The sequence below is a fragment of the Globicephala melas genome, chromosome 5 (assembly GCF_963455315.2).
Source record: "Globicephala melas chromosome 5, mGloMel1.2, whole genome shotgun sequence".
In the NCBI taxonomy this organism is placed as follows: Eukaryota; Metazoa; Chordata; class Mammalia; order Artiodactyla; family Delphinidae; genus Globicephala; species Globicephala melas.
In genome coordinates, this window is record NC_083318.1 from 120,044,191 (window position 1) to 120,058,449 (window position 14,259).

The following is a 14,259-nucleotide window of genomic DNA, read 5'->3' on the forward strand; positions in this document are numbered from 1 at the left end:
TTGAGAGTCTGCCTGCCGAGGCAGGGGACGCGGGTTCATGCCCCGGTCCAGGAAGATCCCACATGCCGCGGAGCGGCTGGGCCCGTGAGCCATGGCCGCTAAGCCTGTGCGTCCAGAGCCTGTGCTCCGCAACGGGAGAGGCCACAACAGTGAGAGGCCCGCGTACTGGGGGCTGAAAAAAAAAAAAAAAAAAAGAGAGAATGTATTTTGTTGTTGTTGTTAGCACTGCCATACCAACAATACCACAGGCTGGGTTCCTTAAACAATAGAAATGAATTCTTCTCATGATTCTGGAGGCTACAAATCCAAGAATAAGGTGTCAGCTGCATTATTTCTTTCTGAGTCCTCCCTCCTTGTTTTATGGGTAACTGTCTTTTCCCTGTGTCTTCACATGGGTCCCTCAGAATGTCTGTGTTCTAATCTCTCCTTTTTGTAAGGACACCAGTCATATTGGATCAGGGTCCACTCCAACGACCTCATTTTAACTTAGCTCTTGAAAGGCTATCTCCAAACACAGTCACATTCTGAGCAACTGGAGGTTAAGACTTAAACATATAAATTGTGGGTGGGGCAGGTCAGGGGACACAATTCAGGCCACAACAGAAATATCTTCTACTGATCTGCACGAGACATGGAGCTAGAGGAACAACTCACCCCAGTTTTCCCAGTACCGTCTTGGTTTTAGCACAGAAAGCTCTTCGTCCAGGAAACCCTCAGTCCCCAGTTAACCAGGATGATTGGTCAGGCTACTTGAAGCCAACAAAATTGGTTTGAGTGAAATCAGACTGGTTGATTTGAGACAGCTGCCAATTACTTGTTTTTATGGGGGGGGTTTCTGTCTTCTGAAAGGTTCTATATCTGGCTGTCAAAGCTATTCATAAGTGATGGTCTGATACTTATATATTGATATATACATATATCTTTATATATATAAAGATATATATATATATATCTTTAATAGGATAAGTGTGCCTTTGCATACATATATCCTGACAAGCTTTTACAGAAACCTGAAAGACATCATCATAATAATACCCATTATAATAGATCTCCATTCATCATATTGGTAGCAAGACTAAAAAATAAAGTGTCAGGACTTACTGAATTGCAAATTCAAACAATGCTACTTCTCTGTTGACGATTTCACTGTTTCAACAATTTTTTAAAAACTTCAGATTCAGGATGCTTTAGAATTACACTCATTTCATGTAAAGAAATTGTTTCAACAGCACTTACATAGTTTTAACAGATAACCTTTTCTGAGTGTGCGTGTGTACGTGCCCACACCCCACATGGCTGCAGGCAGATGTCATTAGATCTGCTGAAGTAGGGGAGCCCTGAAGAGAGTTTGCAGTGAGACTGTGTGAGCAACTAACCCTGGTGGTCCTGAGGCTGTAGTGCAGTGAGACCCACAGTTCTTGAGGAGAAAGGGGCTGCCCTACGGTGAGGCGCCAAGTCCTATTCACCTTCTCAGTGGAGTCTTTTCTGAACGCCAAAGTTGCCTAAGATCCTCCTCTTATTTGCTTCTCTAGTTCCTGGGCCACTGCAATTGATTTAGCTTGTTGTATTGAATTGTATGATACGAGTAAATGGTTGTTGAGTCAGTGTTTGATTAATTTTAAATTAAAAAATATGTGAAAATTTCAAAATAAATAAAAAAGTAAAGTACATAAAAAGAAAAGCAAAGTTGATAAATATAACTAGTTGAACTTACTCTGTAGAGCGATCTGTGTGGACAGAAAACAGATGGCACCATCAACAAGTCATTAACAAGACTTTGATGAAGGAATTATTTTCAGGGGTGGGAGCAGAGTTAAGGGAAACCAATGAGGGATGGCAAAGCATCCTAGAGATAACAAGAACAGGGAAGCTTTACCACTCCTAGGCCTGAAAAGGCAAGGAAGGGGAGTGGTGCCTGGAACCAAGGAAGAGCTTGTAGCTATAGGTGAAGTTTTAGAAAAGAGCGGGGTACTTCACTAGAGAAACGAGCCATGGACAAGTCACCACATGGCAAGCAGGGAGCCAGTAGAATACATTACCTAATCTCTCCCTCCAGCATGCACGTCTGCAGTGTTCCCCATTAAGAGGACCCCATTGGAAGCCAGAGGCACAAAGCAGGATGGAGAGAGATGCAGAGTGGATCTGCAGGAGCAAGTACAGAGTATCCAGAACAAAATGCAAATACGAAATAACCACTATTTTAAAAGAACTTAACTGATCAGTTTCTAGTGGTACATGCAGGCTCATTGCGTAGCTAATCCACCCTGACAGGGACAGAGGCTGTAGGGCCTAAGCATGGTATAATGCCTGGAAACATCTTCATAGGATGGAAGTGCTACAGAGAACACACGGCTATCCTTGCCACAGAGTGTGGCCTTAAACACTCAGCCATCCAGGTCCTTTTAAAAGCCTGTTAGAAGCAAGTCGTAAACAGGGAAGAGTCTACCGAATAGGACGTGGGTGCTATTTACTCCATTTCAAATTCTATTCTTGGTGGAGCGGGGATCGCTCAGGCCGCAGCCAGGAGGGCCGGCCGGCCGCGAGTACCGCGGAGACCAGGCCGAGGGGGCGGGCCCGAAGCCTCGGCCTCGGCCTCGCCTCCGCCCGCGCTGCGCCGCGCCCGCAGCTTCCCGGCCGCCCGCTGCCGGCGGCCTCGCGGGGCCCGGAGCTCTGCCCGGGGAGCGCCGCCAGCATGCTGCAGAAGCGGGAGACGGTGCTGCTCCTGAGACCCTTCCAGGGCCGGACTCTGCGGACCGTGCGGGAGCATTACCTGCGGCCCCGCGTGCCCTGCAGCGGCCCGCTCCGCCCGCAGCCCGCCGTCTGCCTCAACGATGGGAAACTCTTGTCTCGCGACGTGACTCATTACATGATCCCAGATTGGAAAGTCGTTCAAGATTACCTCGAGATCCTTGAGTCTCCTGAATTGAAGGGAATTATTGTCAAGCAAACGGCTTGTCAAGCTGTGCAGCATCAAAGAGGCCGGAGACACTGTAACAAATTGCGAAATCTCCTGAAGGATGCGCGTCATGATTGCGCTCTCTTCGCTAATGAATTCCAGCAGTCCTGCTCTCTCTCTCAGGAAAGCGGGGAGTCCATGGAGAAGCGGCAGAACAGGAGCATCTACAGTGCAGCCGCTTGGTACTGTCACCACTGCCAGGACAGGATGCCAGTCGTTATGGTGACAGAAGATGAAGAGGCGATTCAGCAGTATGGAAGTGAAACAGAAGGAGTGTTTGTGATTTCCTTCAGGGTATTTCCAGCTCAATTACCTGGACAATTTTTGGCCTGATTTAAAGGCTGCCCACGAACTGTGTGAGTCTACCCTTCAGTCTCGACGACAAAGAGAATGAGAGTCAGTAGAGCCACGGGAGAGAGTACCCAGAACATCTACCCCTGGAAGTGTTAGAAGCCGGCATTAAGTCCAGGTGCTACATCCTGGTGAGGGTCATAATGGAGAATCGGCCCCAGGACCACCCAGTGTGTTTTCTTCTCTTCTTTACTTGCCTCCTGTCACAGGCCTCTGATTTCAAAGGCTGGCAACAAGACGGGCCTGAGTAAGCCAGGGCCGTCGATGTTCAAAGTGATGTGGGAGTCTGCTCTGTAGACATTGCCCTCCAGTTTGGAGGTACTCTCTAGTGTTCTTAATTAGGTTACATACTGAGCATTACACAAGTAGCCTTTAAATGCCTCCTGTCCCTGGGAAAGAGAATATATTTTTGAATCAAGTTCTGGAGGTTTGGCAGAAGTTTAAAGTTCGGACTTCCCTGGTGACACAGTGGTTAAGAAAATGCCTGCCAGTGCAGGGGACACAGGTTGGATCCCTGGTCTGGGAAGATCCCCCATGCGGCTTAGCAACTAAGCCCGTGGGCCACAAATACTGAGCCCACGTGCTGCAACTACTGGAGCCCACGGGCCTAGAGCCAGTGCTAGGCAACAAGAGAAGACACTGCAATGTGGACACCGAAATGAGAAGTTGTCACACCACCAGGAAGAGTAGCCCCCACCCGCTGCAACTAGAGAAAGCTTGTGCACAGCAACGAAGACCCAACACAGCCAAAAATAAATAAAATAAAAATTAAAAAATGCTCATCCTAACAGAAAGACTCACAGACACAGAAAACAAACTTATAAAAAAATTTGTTTAAGTTGTTGAAATATGCCTTCTTCATGCCTTTGCCATTTTCCTGCCCTTCTCAAGGGCCCCTTTGTGATCCCTCAGAACCCAGGACCCAGGTGCTGTCAGGGTCTTGAGAAGGAATCAAATAAATTATTCAGACTTCAAAAATAAATATATAAATTCTATTCTTATATCAAACTGGATCAGCAGAAAGCCTTCTAAGTACCAGATAACATTTGTCCATGGAAGAACAATTTTTGTTGATTTGAACCTAAATTATTTCTAAAGCATTTTATTTACCTGCTTAGATCAAGTCACAACTCAGTTGAAAATCTTCCAGTGTCTTTCTGATCACTCAGCACAAATACCAAAGTCCTTACAGTGATCAAAAAAGGCCCTTCCACTATCAAACTCTTAGAGGAAAATAAAGGCAGAACACTCTATGACATAAATCACAGCAAGATCCTTTTTGACCCACCTTCTAGAACAATGGAAATAAAAACAAAAATAAACAAATGGGACCTAATGAAACTTAAAAGCTTTTGCACAGCAAAGGAAACCATAAACAAGACCAAAAGACAACCCTCAGAATGGGAGAAAATATTTGCAAATGAAGCAACTGACAAAGAATTAATCTCCAAAATTTACAAGCAGCTCATGCAGCTCAATAACAAAAAAACAACCCAATCCAAAAATGGGCAGAAGATCTAAATAGACATTTTTCCAAAGAAGATATACAGATTGCCAACAAACACATGAAAGAATGCTCATCATCATTAATCATTAGAGAAATGCAAATCAAAACTACAATGAGATATCATCTCACACTTGTCAAAATGGCCATCATCAAAAAATCTAGAAATGATAAATGCTGGAGAGGGTGTGGAGAAGAGGGAACACTCTTGCACTGTTGGTGGGAATGTAAATTGATACAGCCACTATGGAGAACAGTATGGAGGTTCCTTAAAAAACTACAAATAGAACTACCATACGACCCAGCAATCCCACTACTGGGCATATACCCTGAGAAAACCATAATTCAAAAAGAGTCATGTACCAAAAAGTTCATTGCAGCTCTATTTATAATAGCCAGGACATGGAAGCAACCTAAGTGTCCATCAACAGATGAATGGATAAAGAAGATGTGGCACATATATACAATGGAATATTACTCAGCCATAAAAAGAAACAAAATTGAGTTATTTGTAGTGAGGTGGATGGACCTAGAGTCTGTCATACAGAGTGAAGTAAGTCAGAAAGAGAAAAACAAATACCGTATACTAACACATATATATGGAATCTAAGAAAGAAAAAAAAAAGGTCATGAAGAACCTAGGGGTAGGCTTCCCTGGTGGCACAGTGGTTGAGAGTCCGCCTGCCGATGCAGGGGACATGGGTTCGTGCCCCGGTCTGGGAAGATCCCACATGCTGCAGAGTGGCTGGGCCCGTGAGCCATGGCCGCTGAGCCTGCACATCCGGAGCCTGTGCTCCGCAACGGGACAGGCCACAACAGTGAGAGGCTGGCGTACCACAAAGAAAAAAAAAAAAAAGAAAGAAAGAAAAAAGAACCTAGGGGTAAGACGGGAATAAAGACACAGACCTACTAGAGCATGGACTTGAGGATATGGGGAGGGGGAAGCGTAAGCTGTGACAAAGTGAGAGAGTGGCATGGACGTATATACACTACCAAATGTATGGTAGATAGCTAGTGGGAAGCAGCCACATAGCACAGGGAGATCAGCTCGGTGCTTTGTGACCACCTAGAGGGGTGGGATAGGGAGGGTGGGAGGGAGGGAGACGCAAGAGGGAAGAGATATGGGAACATATGTATATGTATAACTGATTCACGTTGTTATAAAGCAGAAACAAACACACCATTGTAAATCAGTTATACTCCAATAAAGATATTAAAAAAAAAAAAGGCCCTTCCTAGTTTGGCTGTCTGCTGACTCTGATTTCATCTCCTGCCACTCTGCTGGTTACTCTCGCTGTTCCAGGAAAGGTTGCCTTCCTGCTCCATTTACACCTCAAGCAGACTCACCCGCTGCCCCAGAGGTTATGCACATACCGTTTTCCATGCTTGGAACACCCTTGGAATATCCACATGGTTCACTCCCTCACTTCTTTCAAGTCTCTGCTAAAATGTCACCTTATAAAATAGCAACACTAGTCCTTCAATCTCTGGAATAGAGGTACAATTATATCTAAGTACCACTGTCAATTCGAGTCACTCTTTTTCTCATTGTGCCATCTGGCTATATTCAAGTAGCAAATCTTATAGTTCAGAATTTCCTTTAGTATCATTTGATTGTAAGTATCTGTATTTTGTCAGTGTCTTAAGATGCTGTTTCATTGAATATGTAACTTAGATTAGGAGTTACTTTCTCTTTGCACATTGAAGATTTTATTCCACTGTCTTTAATGTTCAGTGTTGCTTTTTAAGAAGTCAGGCTGGATCTTTTCTGATTTCTTTCTTTCTTTCTTTTCCAATTTCCTTGTGGTGAATGTAGATGTGGTCTACTTTTATATGCCCCACTTGGATTTTGTTGTTTCTTTTTGTTTTTTAAATAGGGCTTCCTGGACCTCAGGATTTAATATCTTTCAGTAATTCTGGAAAATTCTGAGTCCATTATTTTTTGCAACATTGTCTCTCCCCCATTTTCTCTAGTCTCTTCTTCTGGAATTTTAATTAGGCATGTGTAAGATCTTATTACTCTAACTTCTATAGCTCTTAATATCTCTTTATCTCTTCAGATTGAATTCTGGTTAATTTCTTTAATTTTTTCTTTGAGTTCACAAATTCTCTGTTCAATTACATCTCATATGCTGTTAAATACATCACCTGAGTTTTCAATAATAAATTGTATTTCTTGAAGCTTTATTTTTAGAAATTCTTTGAAGTTTGAGTTGAAGCTGAGTACTCCAAAGAATATTTGTTTCTTTTTGCCTGTACTCTGGGTGCATTATTAACTTGGTAACACTTTAAATTAAATTTCCTACTCAAGTGTTCTTGACCACCCACCACATACAGTGAGAGTGGTTATGAATTCTCAGGAGACAATTTAGTCTCTTTTTACACGGTGACAAGGACTAGACAGGCAGTTCCTCGGCTGTTCCCTCCTGCCTTCAGGTTTGGGAATTCCTGACTTTCATGCAACATCAGCAATGTGTTAATTTTGAAAATATGTTAGCCAGCATATCAATGTTATTTCCATAACTTATTTCACTTTAGTTACTTCAGTCTGGAACAGAACAATATGAGAAACACATGCAGTTATTACATATTTTTAAATGATTTTTTCCCCTCTCGTTATGGCATCTATCATATATTTAACTGTTAATCTTTGAACTTTTAATTATATCTTGTTGAATAATTTATTACTTAAAAAAGTTTTCATCTGACTCTTCCAACAGTTGTATTTCAATGAAACACCTGTTTGAAGTGTTATCTTGGTTTTTTTCCTCTGGCTTGCTGGTATCACTAAGGCAAGATCTTATTTTCCATTTCCTGCTCAGACCTCAGGCTCTGCATGCACTAACCTATAATTACAGGTCAAGTGATTAGGGTCTCTTGTACAGTGGCAAATCTACAAGCCGGAAAGTTTCCACTCTTGTGGGCTGGTGCTGAACCAACTGGCAATCTGTCAACATCTAGCTGAAGCTTGGAAGTAAGCCTCTCTTCTCCCAGATCTCCCTGGGTAAAAGCCAGGACTCTTTCCTAGCCTCAGGGGCTAGGAGCAACTCATCTCATGGGTGAAAGTCTCCTCCACATTATTTGTCACTAGCTGGATTAATTCAACCCTCGCAAAAGCAAGCAAACAAACACACACATAAACAAGTACATGTAGCTCTTTCCTAAAGGGATTCATAGGTTTCCCAGTACAGTCTTTCACTGGGAACCCTGAAACTGGGAACTTTGCTTTATGCATGCTCAAAACAGGAGAACGAGAGTGCCTTTCCTGTCAGAGACCCTGGAGCCTGCAACCTCAAGGACCCTATGCAGGTGCTTCCACTTACCTGCTCCAACTTTTTTCTTGTTTGGAGAAGTAGTTGAGAGAGGGGGTTGAGAGGGGAAGTTTGGGGACTTGGGCTCAGTTGCCCATCTTTCTCACAATGCCTTTTGAATCACATGTCTACTGTTAGCGACAAGGAGGATCTGTCTCATCTGAAAGACTTGAACTAAGAGTGCCAGAGAGGTGGTTTGCTAAGGGAAAATTAGAGTGCTGTTATCAAAAGGAGGAAACACATATGATGGGAGGGTATAAACATCTGATATCTCCTATATTGTAGGACCTATAAGCCTTACACGCAGTAGATATATATAGATTGAGGATTATTAAAAAATATGTAATTTAATTAAATACCAAGAATAGAATTCCATCTGGTCACATATTGTAAATTGTTAATATGGTTCTCAAATAAGAATATGCTTGTCTTAGGATGTTTTTCACTGCAATTATAGAATCCTAATGAAAAATGATTTACCTACTATGGAATATTATTAGGTCATGTAGTTGAAAATCCTTAGATAAGGAGGACTTCAGATTTAACACAATCACGATTTTGGCTCTATTCCTCTCAGAGGCATTTGTTTCCGCTTTTCTGTCTCTGTGTTAGCAATTTCCTCATGCTGACTTTCTTCTTGGTCAAAAGATGGCTTCCACCTATAACATGGACAACATACTTTCTTTTTCACATTGAGACATTGAGGTGGGGATGGGGAGGGGGAGAGAGAAAGAGAAAGATCTTCTTATGGCTCTTTAAGATCAAAGAATTTTCTCAGAAGCGTTCAGCAACTTTTTCTTTAATTTTCATTGGCCAGAATTGGGTAACACAAACATTTCTTTTTTTAACAGCTTTATTGATTTATAATTGATGTATGATAAACCACATATATTTAAAGTATACAACTTGATAAATTTTGACATATGTATACACTATGCAGTCATCACCACTACCAAGATAGGGACCGTATGCATCACTCCCAAACGTTTCTTCAATGACCTTCTATAGTCCTTCATTCCCAACTCCCGCCATCTCTAAGCAATCACTACTTTCTACCACTATAGATTTGTTTACATTTCCTAGAGTTTTATGTACATGGGATAATTCAGCATGTACACATTTTAAAATCTGGTTTCTTTCATTCAGCATGATTTTCTTGAGATTTATCCATGTTGTAGTGTGTATCAAAAGTTCATTTCTTTTTATAGTTGAGTAGGATTTTGTTGTATGGATATACCATGACTTACTTATTCATTCCTCTGCTCATGGACATTTGGGTTGTTTCCAGTTTGGTGCTATACAAATAAAGTTGCTAAAATATTTGTGTATAACTGTGTGTATAGATATATACTTTCTTTTTCCACTTTTTTTTTTTTTTTTTTGCGGTACGCGGGCCTCTCATTGTCGTGGCCTCTCCCGCTGCGGAGCACAGGCACCGGACGCGCTGGCTCAGTGGCCATGGCCCACGGGCCCAGCCGCTCCGCGGGCATGTGGGATCTTCCCAAACCGGGGCATGAACCCGCGACCCCTGCATCAGCAGGAGGACTCTCAACCACTGCGCCACCAGGGAAGCCCAGATATATAGTTTCTTTACTCATGGGTAAGTATCAGGAGTGAAATGGCTGGAGCATATGTTTGGCATATGTATAACATTTTAAGAAACTGCCATCTGTTCTCCCAAACAGGTTACATTATTTTATCTTCCCATCAGCTTATGAGACTTCTAGTTCAATCATATTCTTTTTTAAAATAAATGAATGAATTAATTAATTTAAAAAATTTTAGCTGTGTTGGTCTTCGTTGCTGCGTGTGGGCTTTCTCTTGTTGTGGCGATCAGGGGCTACTCTTCCTTGCGGTGCGCAGGCTTCTCATTGCAGTGGCTTCTCTTGTTGTGAATCATGGGTTCTGAGCGTGTGGGCTTCAGTAGTTGTGGCATGCAGGCTTCAGTAGTTGTGGCTTGCAGGCTCTAGGGTGCAGGCTCAGTAGTTGTGGTGCACGGGCTTAGTTGCTCCGTGGCATGTGGGATCTTCCCGGACCAGGGATTGAACCTGTGTCCCCTGCGTTGGCAGGTGGATTGCTAACCACTGCGCCACCAGGGAAGTCCCTGGGAAGCTGATTCGTAACCACTGTGCCACCAGGGAAGTCCCTTAATCATAGTCTTGCAACACTTGGTATAAACAGTCTTTTTAATTTTAATCATTCTAAATGATATGTGTGGTGGTTATCTCGTGATTTACTTCGCATTATCCTAATGTCTAATGATAATGTTAATCTTATCATATGCTATTTTTCATTTGATGTAATGTATGTTCAAATATTTTGTCCATTTTCAGTGTGTTGCTTTTTATTATTGAATTTTGAATTTGTTGTAATTTCCTTCTAGTTTGTGAAGCTTAACTTTCATCCTCTTTTGAAGAACAGAAGCTTATAATTTTGGTGAAGTCTTATTTATTTATTTATTTACTGTATTGCGGTTTCAGTGTTGTATTCAAGAAATCTCTGCTTAATTTAGACTTACAAAGATTTTTTCCTATGTTTTCTTCTAGAGCTTTCATAGTTTGCGGCTTTAAATTTAGATCTATGATACATCTTGATTTGAAAAAATATGTATATCCAATTTTTCCAGGATTATTTATTGAAAAGACTACTTTCTCCACTGAACTGCCTTTACAGCTTCTCAAAAATCAATTGTCTCTATGTGTGTGAGTCTACTTCTGGACTCTATTTTTTTTCCCCATCGATCTTTTTTCTAACTCTATGATAATAGCACACTTAAAATTTTTGAATTACTATAGCTTTATAATAAATCGTGAACTGAGGTAGGGTTAGCCTTCTGATTTTCTTCTACTTTTTCAAAGTTCTTTTGGCTATTCTAGGTTCTTTGCATTTTGGTATGAATTTTAGAAGCAGCTTGTCAATTTCTAGAATAAGTACTCTAGGATTCTGGATTACATTAAATCTACAGGTCAATTTGGAGAGAATTGGCATCTTAATAATAACGAGTTTTCTGTCCCATAAATAAGGTATACATCTTCATTTATTTAGACAGTCCTTAATATCTCTCACCAGTGTTTTATAGTTTTCAGTGTTTAGGACTTTAACATTTTTGGTCAGAGTTATCCCTAGTATTTATATTTTTAATGCTAGTTAAATGGGACAGGATTTAATAAATTTTAATGTTTAATTTCAATTTTTCATTATTAGTATATAGAAATACAATTGAGTTTTTATTTATTGATCATCTATTCTGCTACTTGTTAAACTTACTTTTTAGCTCTAGTAGTTTTTTTTAATCGATTCATTGTTTTTCTATGTAGGTTGTCATGTCCTCCGTGAATAAAAATAGTTTTACTTTTTTCTTTAAACCTGCATGCCTTTTATTTACTGTTCTTGCCTGATTGCACGGGCTAGAATCACCAGTAGAGGGTTGAACAGAAGTGGTGAGGGCAGACATCATTGTTTTTTCCTGATTTTAAGGGAAAAACATCTGGTCTTTCACTATTAACTATGATGTTTGCTGTGTGTTTTGTAGATGTCCTCAAATACACCTTAAGAAAGTTCTCTTCTATTCCAACTTTGCAGAGATTTTGTTTTTATATCATGAATAAGTATCTGATTTTATCAAATGCTTTTTCTGCATCAATTGAGATGGTCATATGGTTTTTGTATTTTAGCTTATTAATATATTGAAATACATAGATTGATTTTTGAATGTTAAATGAGCCCTGCATTCCTGGGATAAATTTCACTTATTATATATCATCTTTTTTATATATTGTTGAATTCAATTTGCTAAAATTTTGTATAGAATGTTTGCATCTATGCTCATTAGAGATATTGGTCTGTAGTCTTCTTATCTTATAGTGTCTTCTTGTCTGGTTTTGGCCTCAGGGTAATGATATCAGTTTAGAGTGAGTTGGTAAACAACCCCTCCTCTTTTTTGCGAGTTTGTGTAGAATTGGTGCTTTAAAAAAAATGCTTAATTGACTTTATCAGTCAAGCCTTCTGGATCTGGAGTTCTCTTTTAAGAAGATTTTAGAGATTGGTTCAAGATGGCAGAGTAGAAGGATGTGTGCTCACTCCCTCTTGCAAGAGCACTGGAATCACAACTAGCTGCTGAACAATCATCGACAGTAAGGCACTGGAACTCAACAAAAAAGATACCCCACATCCAAAGACAAAGGAGAAGCTGCAATGAGATGGTAGGAGGGGCGCATTCACAATAAAATCAAATCCCATAACTGTTGGGTGGGTGACTTACAAGCTGGAGAAAAATTATACCACAGGATTCCACCGACTGGAGTGAAGGGTCTGAGCCCCACATCAGGCTTCCCAACCTGGGGGCCTGGCAATGGGAGGAGGAATTCCAAGAGAATCAGACTTCGAAGGGTAGCAGGATTTGATTGCAGGACTTTGACAGGACTGCGGGAAACAGAGACTCCACTCTTGGAGGGCACACACAAAGTAGTGTGTGCATCAGGACCCAGGGGGAAGGAGCAGTGACCCTATAGAAGAATGAACGAGATCTACCTGCTAGTGTTGGAGGGTCTCCTGCAGAGGTGGGGGGCACCTGGGGCTCACTGCAGGGACAATGACACTGGCAGCAGAAGTTCTGGGAAGTACTCCTTGGCATGAGCCATCCTGGAGTCCACAATTAGCCCCACCAAAGAGCCTCTAGACTCCAATGCTGGGTTGCCTCAGGCCAAACAGGGAGGAAACTCAACCCCACCCATTAGCAGACAAGCGGATTAAAGTTTTACTGAGCTCTGTTCAAAAGAGTAACACCCAATTCTACCCACCACCAGTCCCTCCCATCAGGAAGCTTGCACAAGCCTCTTAGATAGCCTCATCCAGCAGAAGGCACACAGCAGAAGCAGGAAGAACTATAATCCTGCAGTCTGTGGAACGAAAACCACATCCACAGAAAGACAGACAAAATGAAAAGGCAGAGGACTATGTACTAGCTACAGAACAAGATAAAACCCCAGAAAAACAACTAAATGAAGTGGAGATAGCCAACATTCCAGAAAAAGAATTCCAAATGATAGTGAAGATGATCCAGGAGCTTAGAAAAAGAAAAGGAGGCAAAGATCAAGAAGATGCAAGAAATATTTAACACCTAGAAGAATTAAAGAACAAACAAACAGAGATGAACAATACAATAACTGAAATGAAAACTACACTAGAAGGAATCAATAGCACAATAACTGAGGCAGAAGAACAGATAAGTGACCTGGAAGGCAGAATGGTGGAATTCACTGCCATGGAAAAGAATAAAGAGAAAAGAATGAAAAGAAATAAAGACAGCCTAAGAGAACTCTAAGACAATATTAAATGCACCAAGATTCACATTATAGGGGTCCCAGAAGGAGAAGAGAGAGGGAAAGGACCCAAGAAAATATTTGAAGAGATTATAGTCAAAAACTTCCCTAACGTGGGAAAGGAAATAGCCACCCAAGTCTAGGAAGTGTAGAGAGTCTCAGGCAGGATAAACCCAAGAAGAAACAAGCCAAGACACATGGTAATCAAATTGACAAAAATTAAAGGCAAAGAAAAATTATTAAAAGCAACAAGAGAAAAAAAACAAATAACATACAAGGGAACTCCCATAAGGTTAACAGCTGATTTCTCAGCAGAAACTCTACAAGCCAGAAGGGAGTGGCACGATATATTTACAGTGATGAAAGGGAAGAATCTACAACCAAGATTACTCTACCCAGCAAGGATCTCATTCAGATTCAATGGAGAAATCAAAAGCTTTACAGACAAGCAAAAGCTAAGAGAATTCAGCACCACCAAACCAGCTCTACAACAAATGCTAAAGGAACTTCTCTAAGTGGGAAACAAAAGAGAAGAAAAGGACCTACAAAAACAAACCCAGAACAATTAAGAAGATGGTCATAGGAACATACATATCAATAATTACTTTAAATGTGAATGGATTAAATGCTCCAACCAAAAGACACAGGCTCGCTAAATGGATACAAAAACAAGACCCATATATATGCTGTCTACAAGAGACCCACTTCAGACGTAGGGACACATACAGACTGAAAGTGAAGGGATGGAAAATGATATTCCATGCAAATGGAAATCAAAAGAAAGCTGGAGTAGCAGTACCCATATCAGATAAAATA

General features: G+C 41.1%; 1 protein-coding gene across 1 annotated transcript in view; it reads left to right on the plus strand.

Moving 5' to 3' along the window:
* Positions 1–14,259, plus strand: part of MANBA (mannosidase beta) — a 589,447-nt gene that overhangs the window by 274,960 nt on the left and 300,228 nt on the right. The gene's annotated exons all lie outside the window — the stretch shown is intronic.